This window comes from Phyllostomus discolor, chromosome 5, assembly GCF_004126475.2.
Source record: "Phyllostomus discolor isolate MPI-MPIP mPhyDis1 chromosome 5, mPhyDis1.pri.v3, whole genome shotgun sequence".
In the NCBI taxonomy this organism is placed as follows: domain Eukaryota; kingdom Metazoa; phylum Chordata; class Mammalia; order Chiroptera; family Phyllostomidae; genus Phyllostomus; species Phyllostomus discolor.
Window position 1 is genome coordinate 126,785,723 of NC_040907.2, and position 24,373 is coordinate 126,810,095.

The 24,373-nt window shown below is 47.6% G+C and overlaps 1 non-coding gene and 1 pseudogene across 1 annotated transcript; one reads left to right on the forward strand and one right to left on the reverse strand.

Moving 5' to 3' along the window:
- The first annotated feature begins 13,721 nt into the window (after positions 1-13,721).
- On the forward strand, positions 13,722-14,542 carry LOC114497102 (annotated as a pseudogene).
- Positions 14,543-23,504: 8,962 nt separating this feature from the next.
- LOC114498196 lies at positions 23,505-23,611 on the reverse strand. Its single transcript, XR_003684644.1, has one exon. It is a non-coding gene; the product is annotated as a U6 spliceosomal RNA (small nuclear RNA).
- Positions 23,612-24,373: the final 762 nt, after the last annotated feature.

The window sequence follows — 24,373 nt, forward strand, 5'->3', positions numbered from 1 at the left end:
CACAGGGACCGTGTGATGGCGCCAGCATGCAGCCAAGTTCTCACGAGTCACACGATGCCCAGCCACATGTCCCAGGAGTAAATGACTGGTTATTCAAGAATGAAATATGAATGGTTTTTTTCTTCCAATTTGTGTGTATTTTTCAGATGGCTAAAAAGTGAGCTTTGTGTTATTTAGATCTAACTAGTGAATCAAAGGACCCCTTTGGTATTTCTTTGGGCTCAGGGGCACCGTAGAAATCCCTGACCCTGAGGAGGCAGCAAACAGAGAAAGTCTGGGAACCTCTGTTCCAGGGCATGTGCTTCTAGCTTCTTGGTGTATAAAAACATAGATGATGGATGGTCTTCTCCATAGCTGAGCTTATATGTATTGCAGCTTTACAATGGCTACTGTGATTCTTCCTTTTATAGTTGAAGTTCAGCTCCAAAGGGTATCATGCCACTAACCAGACCCTCTGGCCCATGCCCTGCGGCTTCCTTCTCAGACCCCAGAACGGTGGACCTCTGTGCTTCTGACAAGCACCAGCCCCACCAGCCCGCATCTGCAGGGCCTTAAAAGATGACTATGCCTTACTCAAGGCTGCCAGCACAGTGTGGTCCCTGATTCACCGATAAGTCAGAAATGCCCCAATTTTACCTCATTACCCACTTTGTTGATTCCTAAGAATTCATCTATCTTTCAACATAGGAGTCATAAGTAGCAGATGACTCTTGGAAAGGAACCGCATTGAGCTATGATCAACCAGTGGCACCTCCACATGAATGAGCTTGTCAGAGCCTTCCCTAAGAGTAGCTTTGGGTTCTCTGAGAGAAGCAGGAGAGGTGGGTGTCTCTGATGGGGCTGGCTGGAAACCCACTGACCCACAGAGCTGTGGGCAGAAGTGTGTACAGGCGTGCCTGCAGGAGGTACGGCAGTCCCCCTTGTCCTCCAGGGTTATGATCCAAGACCCCCAGTGGATGCCTGAAATCACAGATGGTCCCGAACGCTATGGACACTATATTTTTCCTATACACACACACCTATGATAAAAGTCTAACTCGTAAATTAGACACAGTGAGAGATCAACAGCAATAACTGATAGTAAAATAGACTAATGATAACCATGTACTCTAATAAAAGTTATGTGAATACAGTCTCTCTCTCTCTGTGATAACCAACTGATAACATGGATGGCTACAAGGTGACTGACGGGCAGGCAGCACACCCAGTGTGGATACGATGTGCAGAGGAATCCTGAGTGGGATGGAGCACAGGACTGTGCAGGGTTTCATCACACTACTCAGAATGGTGTGCAATTTAAAACCTGTAAATTGCTTACTGGTGGAATTTTCTATTTAGCATTTTCAGACTGTGGTTGGTTGCAGGTAACTGAAACTGCGGGTAGCAGAATGGTGGATGAGAGGGGCAAGTGACCGAGGAAGGCAGGACAGGGCAAGGAAGGGGCTGGGCTGCAGTGTGGTTGTAATTCAGTCCTCACTCGTCCTACAGGATGCGCTAGAGCTGAGATAGCCCTTCAGAGTTGTCTCAAATTGAGGCAAGGGGCCAGGTCTTTGAACCCCAGCATTAGCCAGTCATGGTCTGTGGGTCACCCATGGAAGGAGATGGGACCTGGAGTAAAGCAGTTCGCTGCAGACCAGGCAGGTCACCCTGAGGGATACAGCTGTCAGTATCAGCAGCTAAGAGTCCCAGCAGATGCACGCTGGAGAAAAAGTTTGTTCTGAGTTTCCTGAAGGAGAAACCTGAAGAGCTTGCATGCGTGTATTAAGGGGTAGAGCAAATATCCTAACCTAATCTGGCAAGGTGCTGGGGGGTAGGGAGCAGGGTGCACAACTTCGAGGAAGACTTCCCTGGAAAAGTGATATTCAGACTGAGGCTTTTACCTTGAGGAGGGCTTGCACAGGTAAAGAGCTGAGGAAAACAAGAGTGGCTAGCATGTGCAAAGGTACTGAGGCAGAAGGAGCTGCCTTTAGCTGAGCCTGGGGCATGAGGGACCATCACAAATTGAGGATGGCATGCAGCCTGGGTCAACCAAGACAGGGGTGCAGGGAAGGCTTGGGGACCTTATCCTCAGTGGGAGCCACTGAGCAGGGAGGTTAAGTAACAGGATCAGATCTCTCACTGCCTGTGTAGGGTCCTTTCCCTCCCCTCAGGCTGCCTCTGAGGATCAGCCTAACCAGTTTCACCTGGACATAAATGTGATTTGCCCTAAATTCCCACTGTGCCTCTGCAGAGAGGTCCTGACTCCAGACAACCCAGGGTCTCCACAGCAACCAGCAGCCTCTCTCCTGGAACCACCCGAGGCCCTGGGTGACCCCCACACATCTGAGGGCTCTCAGAAAAAAAAAGCAGAGCCTGGAAAGAAATGGTTATTCTTGTCCTCCTCCCAACGCCCCTTCCTGCCCAGAGCAGACAGAGCTGCCCCCTCTGTGAAGGTCCTAGTGCGGGAATCAGGGAGGGAAGTAAATAATCTCTTTGTTGAGCTCCCCCAGAGGAAACAGGGTGGAATGAATTAGCAGAGCTCAAAGGTCCCATCTGGGAAACCACTCAAGATTTCCAGGATCTGACCCGATGGCAACTCTGAGGGCACCTGAGCAATCAGGGAAACGCTGGCGGCAAGTCCTCCGTCTGATGTCTGTCTACTTTCATGGGAACTTCACCCGGAAGCCTAGGGCGGAGGGGCGGGGGCGAGGAGGCTGAAGCCGACCTGCTCGCCTCCCCACCCCCACCTTCCCCGGCCAGGCTACCCGCAGGGGTGGCAGGGCCCCCAGCCTGAGCAAAACAACGGCGTCCTCCATAATCGGATGGGTATTTTTAAAAACACTCCCAACAGTTCAATTAAATCTACCAATTGCTTTGACTGCTTTTCTTTCTGATTTATTAGAATGATGTCATTTAATCGTCCCTTTAACCAAGGCAACCATTTAGATCAGCTAAGGCATGGTACGGGCCTCAGAAAATGGTCAGCCGAGACAGGGTGGCCCAGAGAATGACATTAATTTATTTAGCACTTCCACGTGCCAGGCATTGTTCTCTGTGCTTAGCAGACATTTGCCTGTTTCTGGAGGCAGGCAACGGTATTGTTCCCATTGTTCAGGTGAGGAAACTGAGGCACAAAGCAGTTAAGTAATGTTGTGGGTCTACAGTTGGTAAGTGGCAGGCCTGGGGTTTCTATGAGAATGTGGTTCATGGTTTTTCACTCAGGCCCGGAGGCACCCTCAGGCTCTCTGGGACTCCCGGAGGGCGGCAGGGTGGTCCCCTGCAATCCCTCTGATCAAATCAGAAGGTCTGTTTCATTGGTTTTTGTCTCCAGAATAAAGATGTTTAGAATAAAAGGTTTAAGGCTTCAAATAAATTTGCAAATTATTGGCAAGAGAGCTTTGTCAGAAGAGGCAGCAGACTTGCCCTCTCTCCTCCAAAATTCCAATTCAAAGTTCTAAATTAGAGCCCAGGAATCAGTAAACACGTCAGGTGATTCTCATCTTCAGGCAAATTTGGAGAAAAAGGAGGGACCTGCCTTTGGGTCCCAGCTCCTCCCCATCCTCTATGCCAGGGCAGCCAGGGTCAAGCCCTGAGCCTCATGTCTTCACCAGTACAATGAGCACAGTTCCCTCCCATCTCCCTTCTAGAGCTATAGTGAGTGGCAGTGAGGTTAGCACTGCGCTACAGCAGGTTAAGGGGCCATCATGACATCAACCAGAATGTGTTTCTTCCAGGCTGTGGGTGGGCCTGCTCCTGAGCTTGTGATAAAGGCAAAACGCAAAGGTAGATGGGGAGGGATGCCTGGGCTTGGATCTCTGGAGCTTCCGTGCATTGACATGGAGAAAACACAGGCTGGAGCAGAATTTTTTGACAAAAGCACAGGTAGATCCCTGGCTGAATATCAACACCATGGCTAAGATGTTTAAACACACCTCTTGTCTTCTGAGGTGGGGCTGTCCGAGGAGGGGAAGTGAGACACACTCGGCGGAAGCCCTGCACTTGCCAACTCTATGACCTTGGGCACGTTGCCCTGGGCCTCTGCAGTTCATCTGTAAAGTAGGAGGAACTGCGTGCCCCATGGACCTGTGAGGATCAAAGACCCTGCCCCGGACCTGTGCAGGCACCACCAGGCTGCAGCTCCGCTGTGCAAGGCAAAACAACCTGTCTCTCCAGAGCAGTTTAATCTTGGGCTTGGACTCTCTACTCAGCTGTGCTGATAGATGCAATTTCAGTGAGTTTGGGGCAACCCTCCATTCTCCCCCAAGAGGAGTTGGAGTTAGGAGAGCTTATGTAACTCTAGGGGCTGCGGGGTTCATGTATCCCTGAAGCTTTTGCCTCCCAGGGGTCCTGTGGGACATCTCACGGAGGAGCCCTCACAATACATGCATTCCATGAAGCTCCTCACCAAGATGACCCTCCCTCCTGCCTTTTCTGCTTCTTGACTACAAGGTACCAGAGCCCAGGGACCATTTCTCAGGTCTGGGCCTCCCCTGGGCATGGAGGCCAGGCAGTTCCAGCACTTGCCACCAGCCCTTCCCTCCTGGGGCCTTCTTCACTGCCTCCCAAAGCTCTTCCCAGGGAAGCCTCCTCCCCAGTGACCAACGCCTGCTCTCAGTCCAGACCTTGCTCCCGCACTTCCACCAGGCCCCTGCCTCCTCTCACTCCCTCGAAGGTCCTGAGCTTGCGGGTGTCCAAAGCCTGGCAGGCCCCTTTATTTCCACTCACCTCCACCCCAACCCTCTTCCTAATCACACAGGCTGGGTGTGTTTTGAATAGAGAGCACAGAGTGAACTCCCAGAAGAAAAATAAGGTCTCAGACAAGAGCATCCCACCTCATCCACTGGAACTACGGGGGCAAGGCTCAAGCAGAGGAATGTGAGGCAGTGGGAAAAGGGCGTGTAGGTCAGCGAGGCCAGAGGGATGACCAAAGCCCCCAGCAGAGTTTGGGCAGGACTGGAAGGAGGGCATGACCTCGGGGGGAAGACATCTCAGAAGAAGAAACAGCTGAGCAGGGCCCAGGTGCAGGACGATGGAATGAGAGCTGGGGGGACTCAGAGTTGCCCACTGTGATTACCTGGGACATCTGGGTATGGACTTGTGGAAAGGGCTTCCAGACGCTTTGTTAGGGAGACTGGGTTGGAAAGGGCAGGCAGTGGGAAGTCGGACCAGGTGCATAGCCCCCCTTACACACACACACACACACACACACACACACTCACTCAAAGGGCTCAGGCCTCGGGGCTGGCTGGTCCTTCCTCAGCCCCAGACTTCCAAATAGCACCCCCAAAAAAGAAACAAAATAAGCTCACATTCTCTCCCTGTACATAGCAACAGCTTCAATGACTATGGAGAGGGTGGGAGGAAGGGAATGAAAGGACGAGAAAGTGGGGTTGAGGGTACTTGGCCTCCTCTACCCAGGACCCCTTCCCTGCACCAGTGTTCCAAACTGGTTCACAGATCATGCTCCCGTTCTGCCCTTGGAATTGCCCTGCCACCTCTTGTGGGTCTCCCTGAGACATGTCCCAGTGCCCTGCAATGGATTAAGAAAGTGACAGAAGGTGTGGGTGAGAACAGGACCATAAGGGCATTAACCATCTGTCTCCAAGGAGGACTCTCAGACATAGCTTGCCCTGGAGAAGGGAAGCCTTGTTTGACTGAGTTTCTTCTACCACTCTCTCCCTTTGCCCGTGAGGATGCTGCTGAGGGGATTCCAGGGGCTGTGAAGCCCTGAGTTCTAGTCCCAGCTCATGTCCCTTCCCCTCTCTGACTCTCCACGTGAAAAATGAGACCGCCAGGATGGAGCACTGAGGCCCTTCCAGGGCTGAGATTCTAAATCACCACCTGCTACAGCCAGATGTCATCACTGCAAGCAGACAGGGAGCCTGCTTTGATCTTTCCAGGGGGCAGGATGGGCTCCCAGAACTAGGCCAAGGGTATGGCTGGCTGGGGCAGGAGGACAGGCTGGTGAGAAGACCATTGGAATGGGCACTTTCCAAATGCTCTGTGCCCCAGACATTCAAGCCAGGCCCCGGGCACGGGTCTGACAGGATGGAGGCGGGATAAGGGTTCAGAAGCCCCAGGACATGCTTCGGCCAGAGGCTCAGACATGGATCAGCTACGCCTCTGTGCCCGAATGAGCCTCTGGCCTGGAGCTGGTAGGGCTGGACAAGGTGCAAGAGCAGGCCAAGGGCCAGGGTGGGCATGTGCTTGTGGATGTCCTGGGCACCTACGGTGCTGGGTGTCCAGAAAGTTCACAGACACACACACATCCGTGCATGTGCATATCTTCAGGTTTCATGGTCAACAGAAGCCTTTCCAGGGAAGAAGGCAGAGCCAAAGTGGAGACGGGCTCCAACCCAAGGCAAAGGTTCAGCTGGGACCACAGGGATTACACTGCCGGCTGTTAAATTATTAAAATACTACACTCCCCGGGTAAACAGCTTCAGTCCGAAGCTCCTGGAGCAGCCCCCACTCCCACCCCAGTGCTCCGGGCCCAGGGCCCCAAGTCTTCCCCACAGGCCTACCTACAACCGAAAGCTGAGTCCCAGGCTCAGCAGGGGTGGGCGTGGGACCGCTCCAGTGCCCCGTCCCACATCTCCACTGACTGGTGCAGCCCATGTGTCACTGGTAGTTACAGATGCAGATGGCCTCCCCACCCCCACCGCTGCTCCCCTCCCATCTCAGCTGTCCCTTTCTTTGCTTTCATCACATTCCTCTTCACTGCAGAAGGAACTGTGGGTCCAGAAGAGAATCCAAGTGACCCAGATCGATGTACATCCCATTTTGAAATTTGGGGTCCCAGTGCCAAGACCAAACACTTGAGAACTGCTCCAGAGGCTGCAGCTGGGTGGAGGGGGCAGACAGAACTCTCTCTCGTGCTCACGTCAAGTGCCCCCCACACCCCCTCACCCAGCAGCACAGGAACTCGGTCCCCCTCCAGCCAGCCTTCTGATGAGTATTCCACACCCGCTCCGTCCCCAAAACCAGCGAGGCAGCCCCTCCCCGCAGCTGTTTGCTGACAACCAGGAAAAGGTTTTAATCTCAGAAACAGTCAAGGTGGGGAAGAGGAACAAGGGGCAGCCGGGAGGGCCATATGGAACCTGTTTGAGGAGCTGGGTCAGAGCCCAGCTACACCTCCATGCGCTGGGGCACCCGGCCAGCCCTTGGCTCTGCTGGCTCAGCTCCGGCCAGGGAGGGGAAAGAGCGTGGGAGAACAGACAGGCGGGCTGCATGCGGACAGGGTGTGCAGCGTGGGCTCATGGGCTGCTGTCCTTTAAGTGAGGAAGGATTCCCTGGCTGCCCTGTGGCTGGATGGCAGGCCGGCCCAAGGGCTGGGGGATATGCCAGATTCACAGAGGTCAACAGAATGGCATTTCAGGTCTCCTCAAGGCAGTCCCAGGGGTTTGTCCGGAATGCCACTCCTGCTCAGCCCTGCCATTTCCCCAGCCTGGCTCCTGATGCGGAGGGTTCTGGGAACCCCTGGACAGTGCCATTTCATCTCCACTTTGGCTCCCCCGCCAGCGCACATGGCCGGTCTTCTCTGTCTTCGTCTGCCTGTCACAAACCCGGTGCCACACCCGGAAGTCGCGCCTGCACGACACTGCCAGCGCCAGCAGGTCGGGGTGGGGGTGGGTTGGCATTGTGTTGATTTGACTGCTCTTACAGGCGTTGGCTTCTTTGCACTGAACTTTAGACTGATGTGGATTTTGGATTGACCTTGCTGGATTTTGGACCCACCTCACCAAATTCCAGCTCACCACCCCAGTCCACGTGAAGCCTGCCTGAACTTCTGTCTAGACTCCCAGGACTTTGAGATGAACTGACCAAGTTTCTGATTGATTTTGCAGAAGTTTTGACAAAACTTGACTGAAAGTAGCGTGGTCTGAGTTTCCCAAATTTTTAACCAACCTGTCTAGATTTCTATTGCTTTTACCAATTTTACTGATTATTATTTTAAAATCTAAACTTCTGGAATATTTGAGCTCTCCAGATTCTCTCACTAAATAACAGGAAATTGTTCATGGAGCCTCGACTGGCTGGCCCCGACTCAGGGCTGAGCTGGCAATAGCGCCCCACCCCCTCGCCACCTCACACCCAAGTCTCGCCCACAGCCAGCCTGTTTCACAGTCAGCCTGAAGAAGGGGTGGGGCAAGAGGTGCCCGTTGGTCCCTTATCCCTCTTCTGGAATCTTATAACATTCTAGTGCCTGATTCTTCATGGACACTTCCATCAACCACTCTCTTCCTACTTTCTGCTTGTTTTAGGCCTTGTCCCAGCTCTTGGACTTCTGAGTCCATTTGATTGAGGCCCCGTTTCCTGCTGGAAGTCATATAAAACACACAGAGCTCGAGAGTGAGGGTTCCTGGGCCAGCCTGCCTGGGTTCAAGGCTCTCGGCTCTGCTGGTTCCAGCTGTGTGATCTTGGCACACGTTAATGAACTTTCCTGAACTCTGGTTTATTCATTTCCAAAATGAGGGTGATTCTCCTACTTACATCTTGGATTTGTTTTGAGATTTTTAGCAAGAATACTAGTGATTGTTAAGTCTTGTTGCATAGTTACTTTGAGCCAGGCTCTGTTCCAGGGCTGTGTACGGCCTTAGGAGCCTCGCCTAACCCTCACCAAAGCTCCCAAATCTAGCAAGTGGCAGAGCCAGAGAGTCCAAGCTGGCAGGACGTGCGCTCAGCCACTCTGCAACCCTGCCTCTTGGGCTTGCCTTACATGGATTGTGAGCACGGGCTAGTGTTATCTTTCTCATCGCCCCAAGCAGAATACTCTTATCAGTGACTTGTTTCTCATGGGGAGAAGTGGGCTGCTATTTGTGTCCAGGTTGGTGAGGTATTTGCAATTTGACGGTGTGACTTTATATTCTTTTGGGAACACAGAAGAGCCAGAGTCCTCCCAGCGACCCCTACCCACACCCACACCAAGGGAGGGAGCCCTGGACATGTTCAGACCCTTTGGGCATGTCAGAGCGGTCGGGCTTGTTCCGTTGTTTGAGACCTTTGTCAATCTATTCACATCTGGCCTGACTTTACCATGCGAATCTCCTCAATTTCTTCACTGGCACCTTAATGGGAACCACATTTGCAAAGTGTTCCCCAGTCACAGTGCGTGCCGGTATTCGCCAGGCCGTAGGCCGTAAGCTGCAGCCAGTGACAGTGGAGAAACTGGGCGCGGCTCCTGACCTTGAGCAATTCCTCCGCCAACACTGGTCCTCTTATCTTCTCCAGGGCGGGAGACAGGGCAGGCATTTGGGAGGATGTGCGAACAATAGCTATTCATTGCTCAGTCTAAGAAAAGTTCTTTAATAGGGAGAGTTCGTGACAGGTGCTGTTTTCGGCCGTGTCTGTCCTGTCCCTGTGTGCCTCTGTTTGTGTTCTGTCCAGACAAACGCCTCAGCTCCCCTTCGTTTCCACTCTTCTTTGCCTTTGTACCTGCCGGTCTCTGCCACGTATGTCTTCTCCTCCTTTATGTACGATTTACTCAGCTTATTGAAAATCTTCTATGTGTTAGACATGATACAGGAACAAAGACACGATCCCGGCCTCTGGTGGCTCACGGTGGCAGAAACATGCAAAGTGCCCAGGGATCACAGACCTGGGACACTGGGGCCAACCAGGACAGGGTGGGGGAATCAGTGTGTGCAGAAGCATCTGACTAGATTTCTGTCTTCCCCACCTGGAAAACTCTCACTCATCCTCCAGCATCCTCCAGCTCAAGTGGCACCTCTTATCTGAAGCACTCCCAGGTCCCTACAGCAGAATAAATGTCTCTCTCCAGAACTCCCTTGGCTTTGCACACAGAAGAGAGAGCACTGACCACCACATTATTTAAGGCAGTTCTCCCCAGTTTTCCCAGGACTGTGAACTTCCTGAGGACAGAACTGGATTCAATTTTCCCTTCCCAGGGCCCTATAGAAGTTTAATAAATATTTGTTCAAAGTAAGTCCATGGATCTGTGTGTATCATATCCACAAGCATATGCATATGTGTATGTGGCCTGGGGAATGGTAGTCACTGGGTGGGGGGGGGTTAGTTCTTGGGACTCATTATTTAACATATTTGCCTCATTAAGTTCTCTCAGCTCCTCCCACTGACTCCATCCTCTCCATGTAGACAAGCCTGGTGTTTGGAAGTTGAAAAGCTTGGTTCTCGGGGAGGGGAAAGGGGAACAGGGCTGGGAGAACAGAGATGGAGCGTTAAGCTCCATCTGTGCCTCCCTCACAGCCAGCTCAGCCTGGCAGCCAGGGCTGGGGGGGTACACCTAGAAACAGCCAGCCTACCTTAGCCAAAGGGACCCTCCTCCTGATTCCTATACCTCTGCTCCCAGAGAAATTACTCCACCCTTGAAGAAGCCTTCCACTGCCCTGGCTGGGTGGCTTGGTTGGTCAGAGTGTTATCTCATGCACCAAAAGGTTGCAGGCCCGATTCCTGGTAGAGTTGTCTATGGCAGGCAGCTGATCGGTGTTTTTCCCTCACACTGATGTTTCTCTTTCTCCCTCTCTCTCCCTTCCTCTCTCTCTAAAATCAATTAAAACACATATCCTCATGTGAGAAAGAAATAAAGGGAGGGGAGAGAGAGAAAAAAAAAAGAGAGAAGAGAGGAAAAGAAAAAAGAAAAAAAAGGAAAGGAAAGAGCTTCCCACTGCTCCAGTCTACAGCTGGAGCTTCGTGGCTATCAAGAAGTCCTTAGTGTCCTGACCATTGAACATTCTGTACAGACACCTAAGGTTGGATCACAGGTTAATCCCTGATTAGAAACTCATATCCCAGCTGGGCCCTTCCCTCTCTTGGGGGAAGTCAATTGCATGGATTGTCTAGTCCAAGCTGAGCTCCAATCCAAGATGCTAAAAAGGCAACGAGAAGGTCTCCCAGGTGCAGAAAACCCTTCATGCTACCCAAAGAGCCCCACTGCCTGGTCTATGATGGTAATAGTCCTGCTTCTATGTGGATCTGTGTATTTTCCAAGGAACCTTCCATACATTGTCCATTCAAGTGTCCTCTAATGAGCTTTTACTTTGTGCCTGGCATTGTGTCTTGCTAGTGATGACACGAACAGGTGCTGTGCTGTCCTTCACATACATCACTGTTCGGTCCGCACAGTGACCCCCTTATAAAGATGAAGACAATGAAACCAAGGTTTTCCATTTCTCGAGGACACACAGTGCTCAGTGGTAGAACCAGGACTTGAATTACCTCTCTCAGGTGACTCAGACTGCTACCTTTTTTACTGCCCCATCTCTGCTCTTTTCACCTTCCCCCAATAACTCTGAGGAAGTTGGAGCAGGTATTAATGTCCTCTCTTAAAGATGAGGAAAGCTGACCCTTGGCAGGTTAAGGAGACTTTCCAGAGATCTCAGAGGCCAGATGAGAGGCCCAACCTGGCTCCAACATCCACACCGCCCCCAGATCCAAGGCCACCTCCATGTTTTCTCTGCCTGGACCTGACCCGCATCACTAGTCTCCTTCCCAGACCCTGCCACGCAGGTGCCATGACAGGTGGAGTCAAGTTCCAAGAAATGAGAGTGTCGCCCACTACAGCTGGTTTGTGAGGCATCAGTGTTAGTGGCCAAATGGGCTTCATAACAGGCCCTACTCGTGTGCTGGCCCCATGGGGCTCCTCTCCCCTGAGTCCCCCTCCACAAGGACAGGAATAACCCCCACAGTCCTGGTGGCTGAGGCACGAGAGCACTCTTTCTGAAATGTTCTTGCTTAATCTTGTCTACCCAGCCGAGGGCTTTGGGTTCCATGACGAGGTCAATAGTTGCCCAAATGTCATCAGATCAGATCTATTTTCAGTCTTCAGACTGGCCTGTTTCACTGACTGTTTCTTTCATCAACTCTATGTCAGCCCTTCCCTAAAATGCCAATGTTTTGAGATTTACTCAGAGGGTAAACTGGTCCCCAGAGAGGATGTGAAGTTCCGGGAGGCAAACGTGAGGCAGGGTTTGTAGACCCTTGAATTCCACCCCAAATTATAAGAAGGCCCAGTGAGTCCCAGGGAACCCCAAGGCCATGGGTCCTTGCCCCTCGTCCATTGTGGGACCCCACTCACCAGGCTGCTCCCACGGGAGTCACCTTCCCTTGGAGGTTAGAAGTTTTAAAACTGTAATTTTTCAGAAACTTGACAAGCATAGATGGAAAATGGTTGCAATAAGAAAGCTGTGGTCAAGCCCATCTCTGGTCACTCACCATGTGGCCTGTGGCAAGTCCCCCAGCGGCTCCAGGCACTAGTTTGCCCACTGTTTTAGTGACAGGGCTGGACAGGAACCTAGCTTTGGAAATGGTTACATTCTTTTACATGGTCAATGTAGGAAAACCATTCTGATGAGGAAGTTTTTAAGGCTTGATTCTATCATTCCATCTGCTCTCATAGTATCTCGGGCAGCACATGGAATTAATTATCCATGTGCCACTTACAGTTACAATAAGATGAGAAAGAGAAGAGATCTGACATTTATGAAGCACTTGCTATGTGCCAGACCCCCTTCTAAGTGTGTTCTCTATGTACTAATTCATGTAATCCTCCAAAAAGCCTATAAGACAGGTGTTACAGTTCCCACCCCCCTCCATTTTATGATGAGCAATGTGAGACTCTGAGAAGTAACATAATACCCCAACTTTCTATGGCTAAAAAGCAGCAGAGCCAGGCTTTGAAGCTGGGCGGCTGTCTCCAGAACACACAGGTTTCCTAACCAGGCCACATAGTCACGGCAGGATGGACGAGACTCAGCCCAGAAGGGAAGATGCAGCTTGTACATAAATTATTCTAATACAAGTTGGGGAAATGATAAGTGACCAAGGGAGAAACAGATAACATCCCTGGGGATTTGAGATGAAGTGAAGACTGCTTCCAGCTGGAATGAGGGGTTTTATGGAGGTGACATTTCAGCTGAGCCTTCAAGGACAGATAGGATGTGGAGTCGTGGAGATCTGGGGAAAGGGAGTGGCTGGCTCTGTCAGGGATGGTAGGCAACAGAGGAAAGAGGCAGATCAGAGGAAAGAACATTGGCCAAGTGGTGGAGGGTTGGAAACACCCCTTTACACTGAGTGAAGATAATGGAGAGGCAAGTGTAACCAGGATAGGAGAGACAGTCAGAAATCAGCTTCAGGAATCTGGAATCATGCGCAGTCAACAGAAGCAGGGAAAGGGCAAGACTGGAAGCAGGAATAGCACGTGCACTGAGGATTCTGGCAGCAAACCGCGCAACTCCGGGAGCTCAGTCGATGAGTGACTGAACAAGCCCCTTGCCTGTGGAAGGGAGGATGGGACCAGTGAGAGATGAAGAGGCCCCAGGCACGGCCAGCAGTGGGAAGCCGTCATCATCATTGGCCTGAGGGGCTAGGGCAGGCAATTATATCACTAGACCCTGTGAGAGCAGAAAGTGCAGGCCTTTGGCGACCACCAACAGGACATGGCCCAGAGCAGGAATGGAGCAAGAAGAACCCCTGTCACATTTCCTGGGGCTTCCCAAGGACAGTGGGCAGAGCTTCTAGCAAGAAAGTCCCCATGAAAGAGACTGCAGGGGTCAGTTTCTGGGGACATGGAGCAGGACAGAGAAAGATGGAGAGAGGATGTGGGATGGGGATGCAAAGATGAAGAAAGAAGACTCACCTGCCCAGACCAGAGTTAGAAGCTGTTGTAATGGTTTCAGGAAGAAACACGGAGAGACTGAACCAGGGCAGTTGCAGAGGAAAAGGAAGCATTGGGGAGAGATGTGCGAGAACTTCAGAAAGGAAAGATGGCCTATTTGGCAAGGACAAAGAAGAGTTCGCATACCTACTGAGTGTCAGATGTACATGTACACTACAACCCCACAGTTGTAATGGTGTCTGTGTGATCACTGGAGGTTGCTGCATCGGACCTCGGCCAACCATACAAGACGACCACAGCAGCTCGGTCAGCTTTGCAACCTGCAAATGGTGGAGAAGAAAAGGAGCAGGTGATTTGAGCCAATTCTCAAAGCAACATTCAGGTAGAGCTGCCCTCTCAAACAAAGATAATATATAGACAGACCACACAGGATGCCCCAAAGAGGTTCAGACACACGGCTTCCAGAAGAGAGTTGGAAGAGAGAGCTGCTGCAGGAGGGAAAAAAACAGAGGTCATCCAACCCCAGAACACAGAACCTTCTCTTCACATCAAAGGAACCTCGGTTAGACCGGATTCCCACTGCCAACCTTCATGCAGGCGATCCTCTTGAACTGGTGAGGAAGATGAAGATTTTGAAGAGGAGAGCGATGGTGGTGATGCTGCAGCCCTTCTTGCAGAACTGGAGAAAACTAAAAAAGAAAGAGCAGAAGAGCAGGCCAGGAAGGAATGAGAACATAAAGCTGAAGAAGGAAGGATTCACATGGAAAACATTCTGAGTGGAAACCCTCTCCTTAATCTCACTGACCCATCCCAGCCCTGGGCCATCCTTGAAATCCAACAGCGGGGTGATGACATTGCTCTGAAGAACTGTACAAAAGGAGCAGACGATCAGAAAGAAGACAGAAGGTTTATCAGGGATGCGCTGTGATCTGAATTTCACAAAAGTTCATGGAGAAATATATTAAATAGTACTGTTTTCTGTGCTTACTTACAGACCGAAAAATGTAAATGATAATTCTGACTTTATTTTAGTCAGTTTGGTTTTTTTGCTCTTTCCCTTCCATTTAAATTGTGTATAGGCTTCCCTAATTTTAAGTTCCAAAGTATCTTTTCCTTGAATGGTACCTTATTTTGATAAGGACCTAGGAATTGGTTTAATCCAGTTTCCAGTCTCTAAATATTTCCAGTCACATGTTTCCTTTTTAATATGAGAAAAACAATCTGCTTGTAATAAATAATCTGTGCCCCTCCAACTTTGTTGTTGAAATGTATGCAGCTTATAAAACATTGTACATTTTCAAAAACACAAGGATCTGTTCTGGCAATTTTTCATGAAAAACTTGAAATCAGCCTGTGGTGATAAATGATATGCTAGATGGGTTATCTCGTAAGGGCCAGGACAGCAAGATCTTCCCCACACTGCCGTCACCAGTCACCTGGCACATGTCGCTGTGCACAGGTGTCTTGGATGGATCACATTCCCTGTTCTGCAGAGGAGGGAACTGAGGCCCAGGAAATTCCAGTGGTTTAGGGAAGGTCACAAAGCAAAATGCCAGCAGAGCCAAAACTAGAAGCTGCCACTGTCCCTCACGGGCCCAGCTGGTGTGTTATGGAAGGTGACAGCCCAGTCCAACCCAGCTGGGGAAATCAGGGAACTCACTTCTATCACCTTCTGCCCAAGATGGGCCTCATCCCCTCCACACCTCTCCTTCTCTATCCAGTTCCTTTGCTGCCAGGACCTCAAAATGCATATATCCTTGCCTTGGAAAGGACACAGGAATTAATCAAGTATGGTGCCTAGCCAGGCATCCCCCCGAGCGAACCCCAGCTCTGAGTTTCCACAGCAAGCTCTCCACTCAGCAGGTTACCGGGGCAGTCGATTACGGTGACGGACTGTGAAAGAAATGATACCACTCAAGGCCTTGTAAAGCAGTTTCATTATTCTGCCACAGATTTTTGGCAATTCCTCAAGTCTGGCTTGTTTTATGTCTAATTACATATCGTCGTACATACCCCCGTATGTTATGTTTCACATAATAAATACATGGAAAATCTTTCTCTTTTTCCATTAGCCCTGCCCAGAAATGAACAGATTTCTGGTGTGTGCTTACGCAATAAAGAAGCAGTTGTCTCAGACACCATGACACTTCATAACTGAACTTTATGGGCCCCCATTTCTCTGATTCAGAGTGCTTGAGAGAGGGACCCAGGTTTTCTGCACATTGTTTCTACTCTGGAAGCAAAGGGTGTTTGTCAGGAGCAGTGGCCTGGGATGGCTGGAAACCCAGCCAGTTCTACAGTCTGGGAGACAGAGGAGCTGCTGGGCTATTGGAGGGTGACATGCTGGCTCCTGTGGGTGAGTTCTGGCTGCAAAGGCCTTCCTGTGCTGTGGTGCTAATAGAAACACCAGAGTCTCATGAGCATTGATCATTCATGTGTACCTCATCTAACAACCAACCTATACACATTTATTAAGCGCCTTCTATGTGCCCAGATCTGTTCTAGATGCTCAGTAGGAAGGAGAAAGACAAAAAGTAGAGATGCAGAGACAGCTCCTTGGGCTAGGAGAGCAGGATTGGAAGCAGACGGCCTGGGTTCAAGGCTAGGCTCCACTGCTTACTGGCTGTGGGATGTTTGACCAGTTACTGAAAGCCTCTCTGAACCTGTTTACACATCCATTAAATGAGAATGCCATGCTACAGCTTCATGGGGTTGTTGTGAAAATTAAATGTTAATCCAAGTCAGGGGGCTCCGTGTGTCCCTTGGAGTGTGTGCTCCAAGACTGCCCATTATTGCTATTGTCACTATTTTCATGTCACCGACACTGCGGCTGGGCAGTGGCCAGTTGGGAACATGGAGGAGATATAAGATATGGCCCTGAAACTCACTCCTGGATTTGAAGTCCAGATCACAGCTGACCAGGGAGGTGATTCCTGTGGTGCACACAGAGGACAACTGTGAGGCCATCATCAGGACGGAAGGCCAGGGCTGCTGTGCACTGGAGACCATGAGGGCATCCTGGAGGATGTGAGACTCAGGCAAAAGGCACAGCAAGTTATGGGGAAAAGGGTAAACAAAGAACATAAGCAAAGTAGAAAGAAAGAGCACAATGTTTCATGAGCACATAAAACAATTTCTCATTCATGCCTTAAACACCGATCAGGAATCTGTTGCTGCAAGTGCTCTCTGAGCGCAAGGCTGCCTCCGCAGCGTGGGGGCCCAGAGCTCCTTGCTTCTGGGCCAGGGGTTGGGCCCCACAGCCAGGAAACCACAGTCGTGCACCATACAACAACGCCTCAGTCGGCGACTGCCTGTTCCTGTGACAGTAGTCCCACAAGATTATAATGGAGCTGAAAAGTTCCTATCACCTAGTGACACCATTGACCTCATAAGTTTGTGCAGCACATTACTCATAGCTACTGATGTAGAATAAGGATATAAAGAAATATTTTTGTACAGCTGTACAATGTGTTCATATTTTAAGCTACATGTTATCACAAAAGGGTAAAAAAGCTAAAAACCACTTAAAAGTTTATAAAGTACAAAGGTTATAATAAACTAAGACCAATTTATTGTTGAAGAAAAATTAATAAAAATTTTAGTGCAGCCCAAGTGCACGGTGCTCAGGAAGTCAGCAGCAGCACAGACTACAGCAGAGCCCTGGGCCTCCGCAGCACCCTCGCCCTCGCTCACTGCCCACCCGGGGTGCCACTGGCCCTGCGGGCTTTGTTCATGACACGTGCCTGTACAGGCATGCCGCTCTTTATCATGTATGCCATATTTTTACTGTGCCTTCTCCATGTTTGGATATACAACTACTTACCCTTGTGTTATAGTTGCCCACAGTGTTCAGTACAGAAGCAAGCTGTACAGGCCTAGGAGCAATAGGCTCTGCCGCAGAGCCCGGGTGTACAGTGAGCTGTACCCTCGAGGTTTGAGGAAGGGCGCTCTCTGGTGTTGGTGCGATGATGAAGTCACCTAACAACACATTTCTCAGGGACGTAAAGACACATCCCTGTCTTTACGGGTGGCATAAGTTTCTCAAATAAAGCCCTGCCATGCAGGGGAGTGGGTGTACCCTGGTCAGAAGTAGGAAAAGGGGCACAGGTGTGGCAACCTTTGGACCTGGCCCACTTGACCATGTGATGAGATGCATGCTGAGGGCAGAGGGAGGTCAGGCTGAGCAGATACTCCAAACTAAATGTCCATTCCAACGTTGGACCCAATAGCCCTGATGTCACACCCAATCCTTTAACCCACTGAATGTTCCATGAGGACAGGACCTTGTCTGCCATGTTCAGACATAGCTAACACATCACAGATGTTCAAAAATGTGTATTGAATGGAGGAATTAGTCATAATTGAATCATGTACTGGCTGGTGTCTTCTGTTTGCCCTGCCAGGTCTACTCTTCTCCTGACTCCATTTTACTGTCTGCCCAGTAGACTACTCAGCACGAACCACCTCAGTATGCTTGCTCCCCAGCCTACCAGTTGTGCTTGGGAGACACACACACACACACACACAGAGTCCACTTTAAAATGGAGTCAGAGCTGCCATCCCAGAGGAACTGCCTAGCACATCCTATGCTCCAACCTTTGGGATGTTAAAACAGGGCAAAAGAACCTTTGAACTAGTCCTCAAGCAACATTGTGTCCCAAAGAACTATTTGCAAGGATAACAAAAAGTAGATATTGTGATTGTGGAACTGATTAACAGACTGAAATTTTTTTAAATTTTATTTTAATCATTGTTCAAGTATAGTTTTCTCCCTTTTACTCCCAATCCAGCCCACCCCTCCCCACTTCCCTCCCATTACCACCCTCCCCCTAGTTTTTGTCCATGTGTCCTTTAAATTTGTTCCTGTAAACCCTTCCTATTGTCCCCTGAAATTCCCTCTTCTCTCCCCTGTGGTCACTGTCAGCCTGTCCTCTATTTCAGTGTCTTTGGTTATATTTTGCTTGTTTCTTTGTTTTGTTGTTTAGGTTCCTGTTAAAGGTGAGATCATATGGTATTTGTCTTTCACTGCCTGGCTTGTTTCACTTAGCATAATGCTTTCCAGCTCCATCCAAGCTGTTGCAAAGGGTAGGAGCTCCTTCTTTCTTTCTGCTGCATAGAATTCCATTGTGTAAATGTACCATAGTTTTTTGATCCATTCATTTACTGATGGGCATCTAGGTTGCTTCCAGCATCTAGCTATTGTAAATTGTGCTGCTATGAACATCGGGGTGCAAAGGCTCTTTTGGATTGGTGTTTTAGTATTCTTATGATAGAGTCCCAGCAGTGGAATTGTTGGGTCAAAAGGCAGATCCATTTTTAGTTTTCTGAGGAAGTTCCATACTGCTTTCCATAGTGGTTGTACCAGTCTGCAGTCCCACCAACAGTGCACTAGGGACCCCTTTTCTCCACAACCTCTCCAACACTTGTTGTTTGTTGCTTTGTTTATGATGGCCATTCTGACTGGTGTGAAGTGGTATCTCATTGTGGCTTTAATTTGCATCTCTCTGATAGCTAGCGATGTTGAACATCGTTTCAATGTGTCTTTGGATTTTCTGTATGTCCTCCTTGGAGAAGTGTCTGTTCAAGTCCTTTGCCCATTTTTTAATTGGATTCCTTGTCTTCTTAGAGTGTAGTCATGTAAGTTCTTTATATATTTTGGAGATTAAACCCTTGTCTGAGGTATCATTGGCAAATATGTTTTCCCATACAGTTGGTTCTCTTTTAATTTTGATACTGTTTTCTTTAGCTGTGCAGAAGCTTTTAATTCTGATGAGGTCCCATTTGTTTATTCTTTCCTTTCTGTCCCTTGCTCTAGGGGACAAGTCAGTAAAAAATTTTCTGCATGAAATATCTGAGATTTTCCTGCCTATGTTCTCCTCTAGGACTTTAATGGTGTCACGTTTTATATTTAAGTCTTTTATCCACCTTGAATTTATTTTTGTATATGGTGTAAGTTGGTGCTCAAGTTTCATTTTTTTGCACGTGGCTTGTCCAGTTCTCCCAACACCATTTGTTGAAGAGGCTATTTTTACTCCATTTTATGTTGCTGCCTCCTTTGTCAAATATTAATTGACCATAGAGACTTGGATTTATTTCTGGGCTCTCTGTTCTGTTCCATTGGTCCATGTGCCTGTTTTGATGCCAGTACCAGGCTGTTTTGATTACAGTGGCCTTGTAGCATAGTTTAGTGTCAGGTATTGTGATCCCTCCTACTTTACTCTTCTTCCTCAAAATTGCAGCAGCTATTTGGGGTCATTTATGATTCCATATAAATTTTTGAAGTGTTTGTTCTATGTCTGTGAAATACACCATTGGTACTTTAATAGGTATTGCATTGAATGTGTAAATTGCTTTGGGTAGTATGGACATTTTGATGATATTAATTCTTCCAATCCATGAGCACAGTATATGTTTCCATTTGTTTGTGTCATCCTTGATTTCTTTTCTGAGTGTCATGTAGTTTTCTAAATACAGGCCTTTTACCTCTTTGGTTAGGTTTATTCCTAGATATTTTATCTTTCTTTTTGCTACTTCAAATGGGATTTTTTTCTTGATTTCTGCTTCTGCTGTTTCATTGTTGGTATACAGAAATGCCTTTGATTTCTGAATATTCACTTTGTATCCCACTGTTTTGTCTAATTCATTTATTAGGTCAAGCAGTTTTTTTGTGGAGTCTATAGGATTTTCTATGTACATTATCATGTCATCTGCAAACAGTGACAGTTTTGTTTCCTCCTTTCTGATTTGGATGACTTTTATTTCTTTTTCTTGTCTGATTGCTGTGGCTAAAACTTCCAGTACTATATTGAATAGAAGTGGTGAAAGTGAACATCCTTGTCTTGTTCCTGATCTTAGTGGAAAAGATTTCAATTTTTGCCCATTGAGTATGATGTTGGCTGTAGGTCTCTCATATATGGCCTCTATTATGTTGAGGAATGCTCCCTCTATTCCCACTTTGCCAAGTGTTTTTATCATAAATGGGTGCTGTACCTTATCAAATGCTTTCCTCCCATCTATTGATATGATCATGTGGTTTTTGTCTTTGCTTTTGTTTATGTGATGTATTACATTTACTGATTTGTGAATATTGTACCATCCTTGCATCCCTGGAATGAATCCTACTTGGTCATGGTGTATGATCTTTTTAATGTATTGTTGGATGCGGTTTGCCAGTATTTTGTTGAGGATTTTAGCGTCAATGTTCATCAGTGATATTGGCCTGAAGTTTTCTTTTTTTGTTGTGTCTTTATCTAGTTTTGGAATTAGGATGATGTTGGCCTCATAAAAAGAGTTTGGGAGTCTCCCATCTTTGTGGATTTTTTGGAATAGTTTGTGAAGGATAGGGGTTAGCTCTTCCTTAAATGCTTTGTAGAATTCTCCTGTGAAACCATCTGGCCCAAGGCTTTTGTGTGTTGGGAGTTTTTTGATTACTGCTCCAATTTCTTTTGTTGTTCTTGGTCTGTTCAGGCTCTCTGCTTCTTTTTCATTGAGTTTTGGAAGATTATATTTTTCTAGAAATTTGTCCATTTCACCTAGGTTTTCAAATTTCTTGGCATACAGTTCTTTGTAGTAATTTCTTATAATCCTTTGTATTTCTGTGGCATCTGTTGTAATCTCTCCTCTTTCATTTCTGATTGTGTTTATTTGGGTCTTCTCTCTTTTTTTCTTGATGAGTCTGCTTAAAGGCTTGTTGATTTTGTTTATCTTTTCAAAGAACCAGCTCTTGGATTCATTGATCTTTAGAATTGTGCTTTTAGTCTCTATGTCATTTAATTCTGCTCTGATCTTGGTTATTTCCTTCCTTCTGCTTACTCTGGGCTGTCTTTGTTGTTGTTCCTCGAGTTCTTGTAGATGTAGGGTTAGGTTGTTTGTTTGGAATGTTTCTAACTTTTTTAGGTGGGCCTGTATCGCTATGAACTTCCCTCTCAGGACTGCCTTGGCTGTGTCCCATAAGTTTTGGGTTGTTGTGAGTTTGTTTTCATTTGTTTCCAGAAACTTTTTGACTTCTTCCCTAATATCATTCTTGACCCATTCATTGTTTAATAGCATGCTATTTAATCTCCATGATTTTGAGTGTTTTTTCCTTTGGGTTGGTTTCTAGCTTTAATCCCTTGTGATCTGAGAAAATGCTTGGTATGATATCAATTTTCTTGAAATTCTTGAGGCTTGTTTTGTGTCCTATCATGTGGTCAATCTTTGAAAATGTTCCGTGTACATTTGAAAAGAATGTTTATTTAGCTTCTTTTGGATGGAGGGCTCTGTATATATCAGTAAAGTCCATTTCATCAAGGGTATTGTTCAATGCCACAGTATCTTTGTTGATATTTTGTTTGGAAGATCTGTCCATTTTTGATAGTGGGGTGTTAAACTCCCCCACTATAATTGTGTTGCTGCCCATATCTTTCTTGAAGTCCTCTAAGATTTTCTTTATGTATTTGGGTGCTCCTATGTTGGGTGCATATATAGTTACAATATTTATGTCTTCTTGGTGGATTCTTCCCTTGACTATTATGAACTGACCTTCTGGGTCTCTCTTTATGGACCTTTTTTGGAAGTCTATTTTGTCTGATATGGATATTGCTACCCCGGCTTTTTTTTTTCCTGTCTATTTGCTTGGAAGATTTGTTTCCAGCCCTTTACTTTCAGCCTGTGCAGGTCTTTTATCCTGAGGTGGGTCTCTTGTAGGCAGCATATATGTGGGTCATTTTTTCTTATCCATTCAGCTATTCTATGTCTTTTGATTGGAGCATTTAATCCATTTACATTTAAGGTTATTATTGATAGGTACTTACTCATTGTCTTTTATGTATATGTGTTCCTCTCTCTCTCTTTTCCTTCCCCTCCTTAAAGCAGTCCCTTTAGAATCTCTTGCAGAGCTGGTTTGGTGGAGGTGTATTCTTTTAGACTTCTTTTGTCTGGGAAGCTTCTTATTTGGCCTTCTATCTTGATTGAGAGCCTTGCTGGATAAAGTAGCCTTGGTTGCAGACCTCTGGTTCTCATTACTTGGAGTATTTCTTGCCATTCTCTTCTGGCTTGAAGTGTTTCCATTGAGAAGTCAGCTGTTAGCCTTATTGGGGCTCCCTTGTATGTTACTTCCTGTTTCTCCCTTGCTGCCTTTAAGATTCTCTCTTTGTCTTGAAATTTTGCATTTTAATTATGATGTGTCTTGAGGTGGGCCTCTTTGGGTTCCTCTTGATTGGGGCTCTCAGTGTTTCCTGGATTTGTGTGACTTTTTCTCTCATCAAATTAGGGAAGTTTTCCTTCATTACTTTTTAAAATAGGTTTCCAATCCCTTGCTCTTCTTCTTCTCCTTCTGGTATCCCTATTATACGGATATTATTACGTTTCATATTGTCTTGCATTTCTCTTAATCCCTCTTCATTCTTTCTGAGCCTCTTTTCCTTTTCTTGCTCTTTCTGGGTGTTGTTTTCTACGTTGTCCTCTAGCTCACTAATCCGATCTTCTGCTTCATCAATCCCGCTTTTCATTCCTTCTACTGTGTTCCTCAGTTCAGAAATGGCATTCTTCATTTCCTCTTGGCCGTTGTTGAGAGTTTCTATTTCCTTTTTCATGTTTATATAGTTTGCAGTGAGATTGTTGTAGCTTCCCTCTAGTTTCTGATAGCTCATTGTGAGTTCATTGAACTTCCTGATAATCATTGTTTTGAACTCACTATCTGATAGTTGAGTTGCCTCTATTTCATTTAGCATTTTTCCTGAGGCTTCCTCCTCTCCCTTCAATTGGGGATTGTTTCTTTGTTTTCTCATTGTTTGTGGGTTTCTTCTTGTTAGCCTCTGTTTCTTAAATTGATCTGTTCTGGTTCCCTGTAATTATGGTGTGAACTTTTGTGGTAGAATACTTGTGAGATTCAGTGGTGCAGTCTCCTTCGTGTATCCTGGTGTTCACAACTTCCCCCTACTCTTTTTTTGTGAAAAATATAGAATGCTTCACGAATTTGCGTGTCATTCTTGCGCAGGGGCCATGCTAATCTCCTCTGTATCATTCCAATTTTAGTATATGTGCTGCTGAAGCAAGCACCAGACTGAAAATTTAAAAAGCATTCTTATTGAGAAGTACAGATTGGTAGTTACAAAGCAGTCATGGGGATGTAAAGTCCCGCACAACAAACACAGTCAGTGATACTGTAATAACTACGTGTGGTGCCAGGCAGGCACTGAAAATATCAGGGGGACCCTTTGCAAAGCATGTGATCGTCTACCACTGTGCTGCACACCTGAAACTAATACAAAATAATATTGAATACAAACTGTAGTTAAAAAAAATTGTTTTAAACGTTCTTTAGAATTAGCATCACTGTGCCAGATTTCCACACCAATGGGAACTCCTTCCTTCTGCGGCTGTGAGTGCTCCTTTTCCTTTCCTCGCGACGACCCACTGCTCTGTCTTCCAACTGGAACATTGTTTGGGTTTCTACCAGGAATCAGCACTTCCTGAATAGCTTTTATTTTTTAATTTAAAATAAATGCTTGCTGCCTCTCACTCTGAAAGGCCTTTTATTTTTAGGTTAACAGTTTGGACAATGGGGAGCACATGCGGGAGATTGGAGAGAGGGGGGAGAACGAGATTGGGGAACCCAGCTCCTTTCCTACAGAATTTCCTCTGCTGGCTGGGATGCTCCCAGCAGCTCCTCTCACACAGGCTCCCTTCTCATGCAGGGTCTCTCCTTGGTGCTGGCCATCTCCCCCTCCTGCAAGTGAGCCTGGGACGGTAACCCCTGTTACTAGCCCAGGTTTCTGCACCATCCATTATGTATCCCCTCCACCTTGATCACACCTCTAT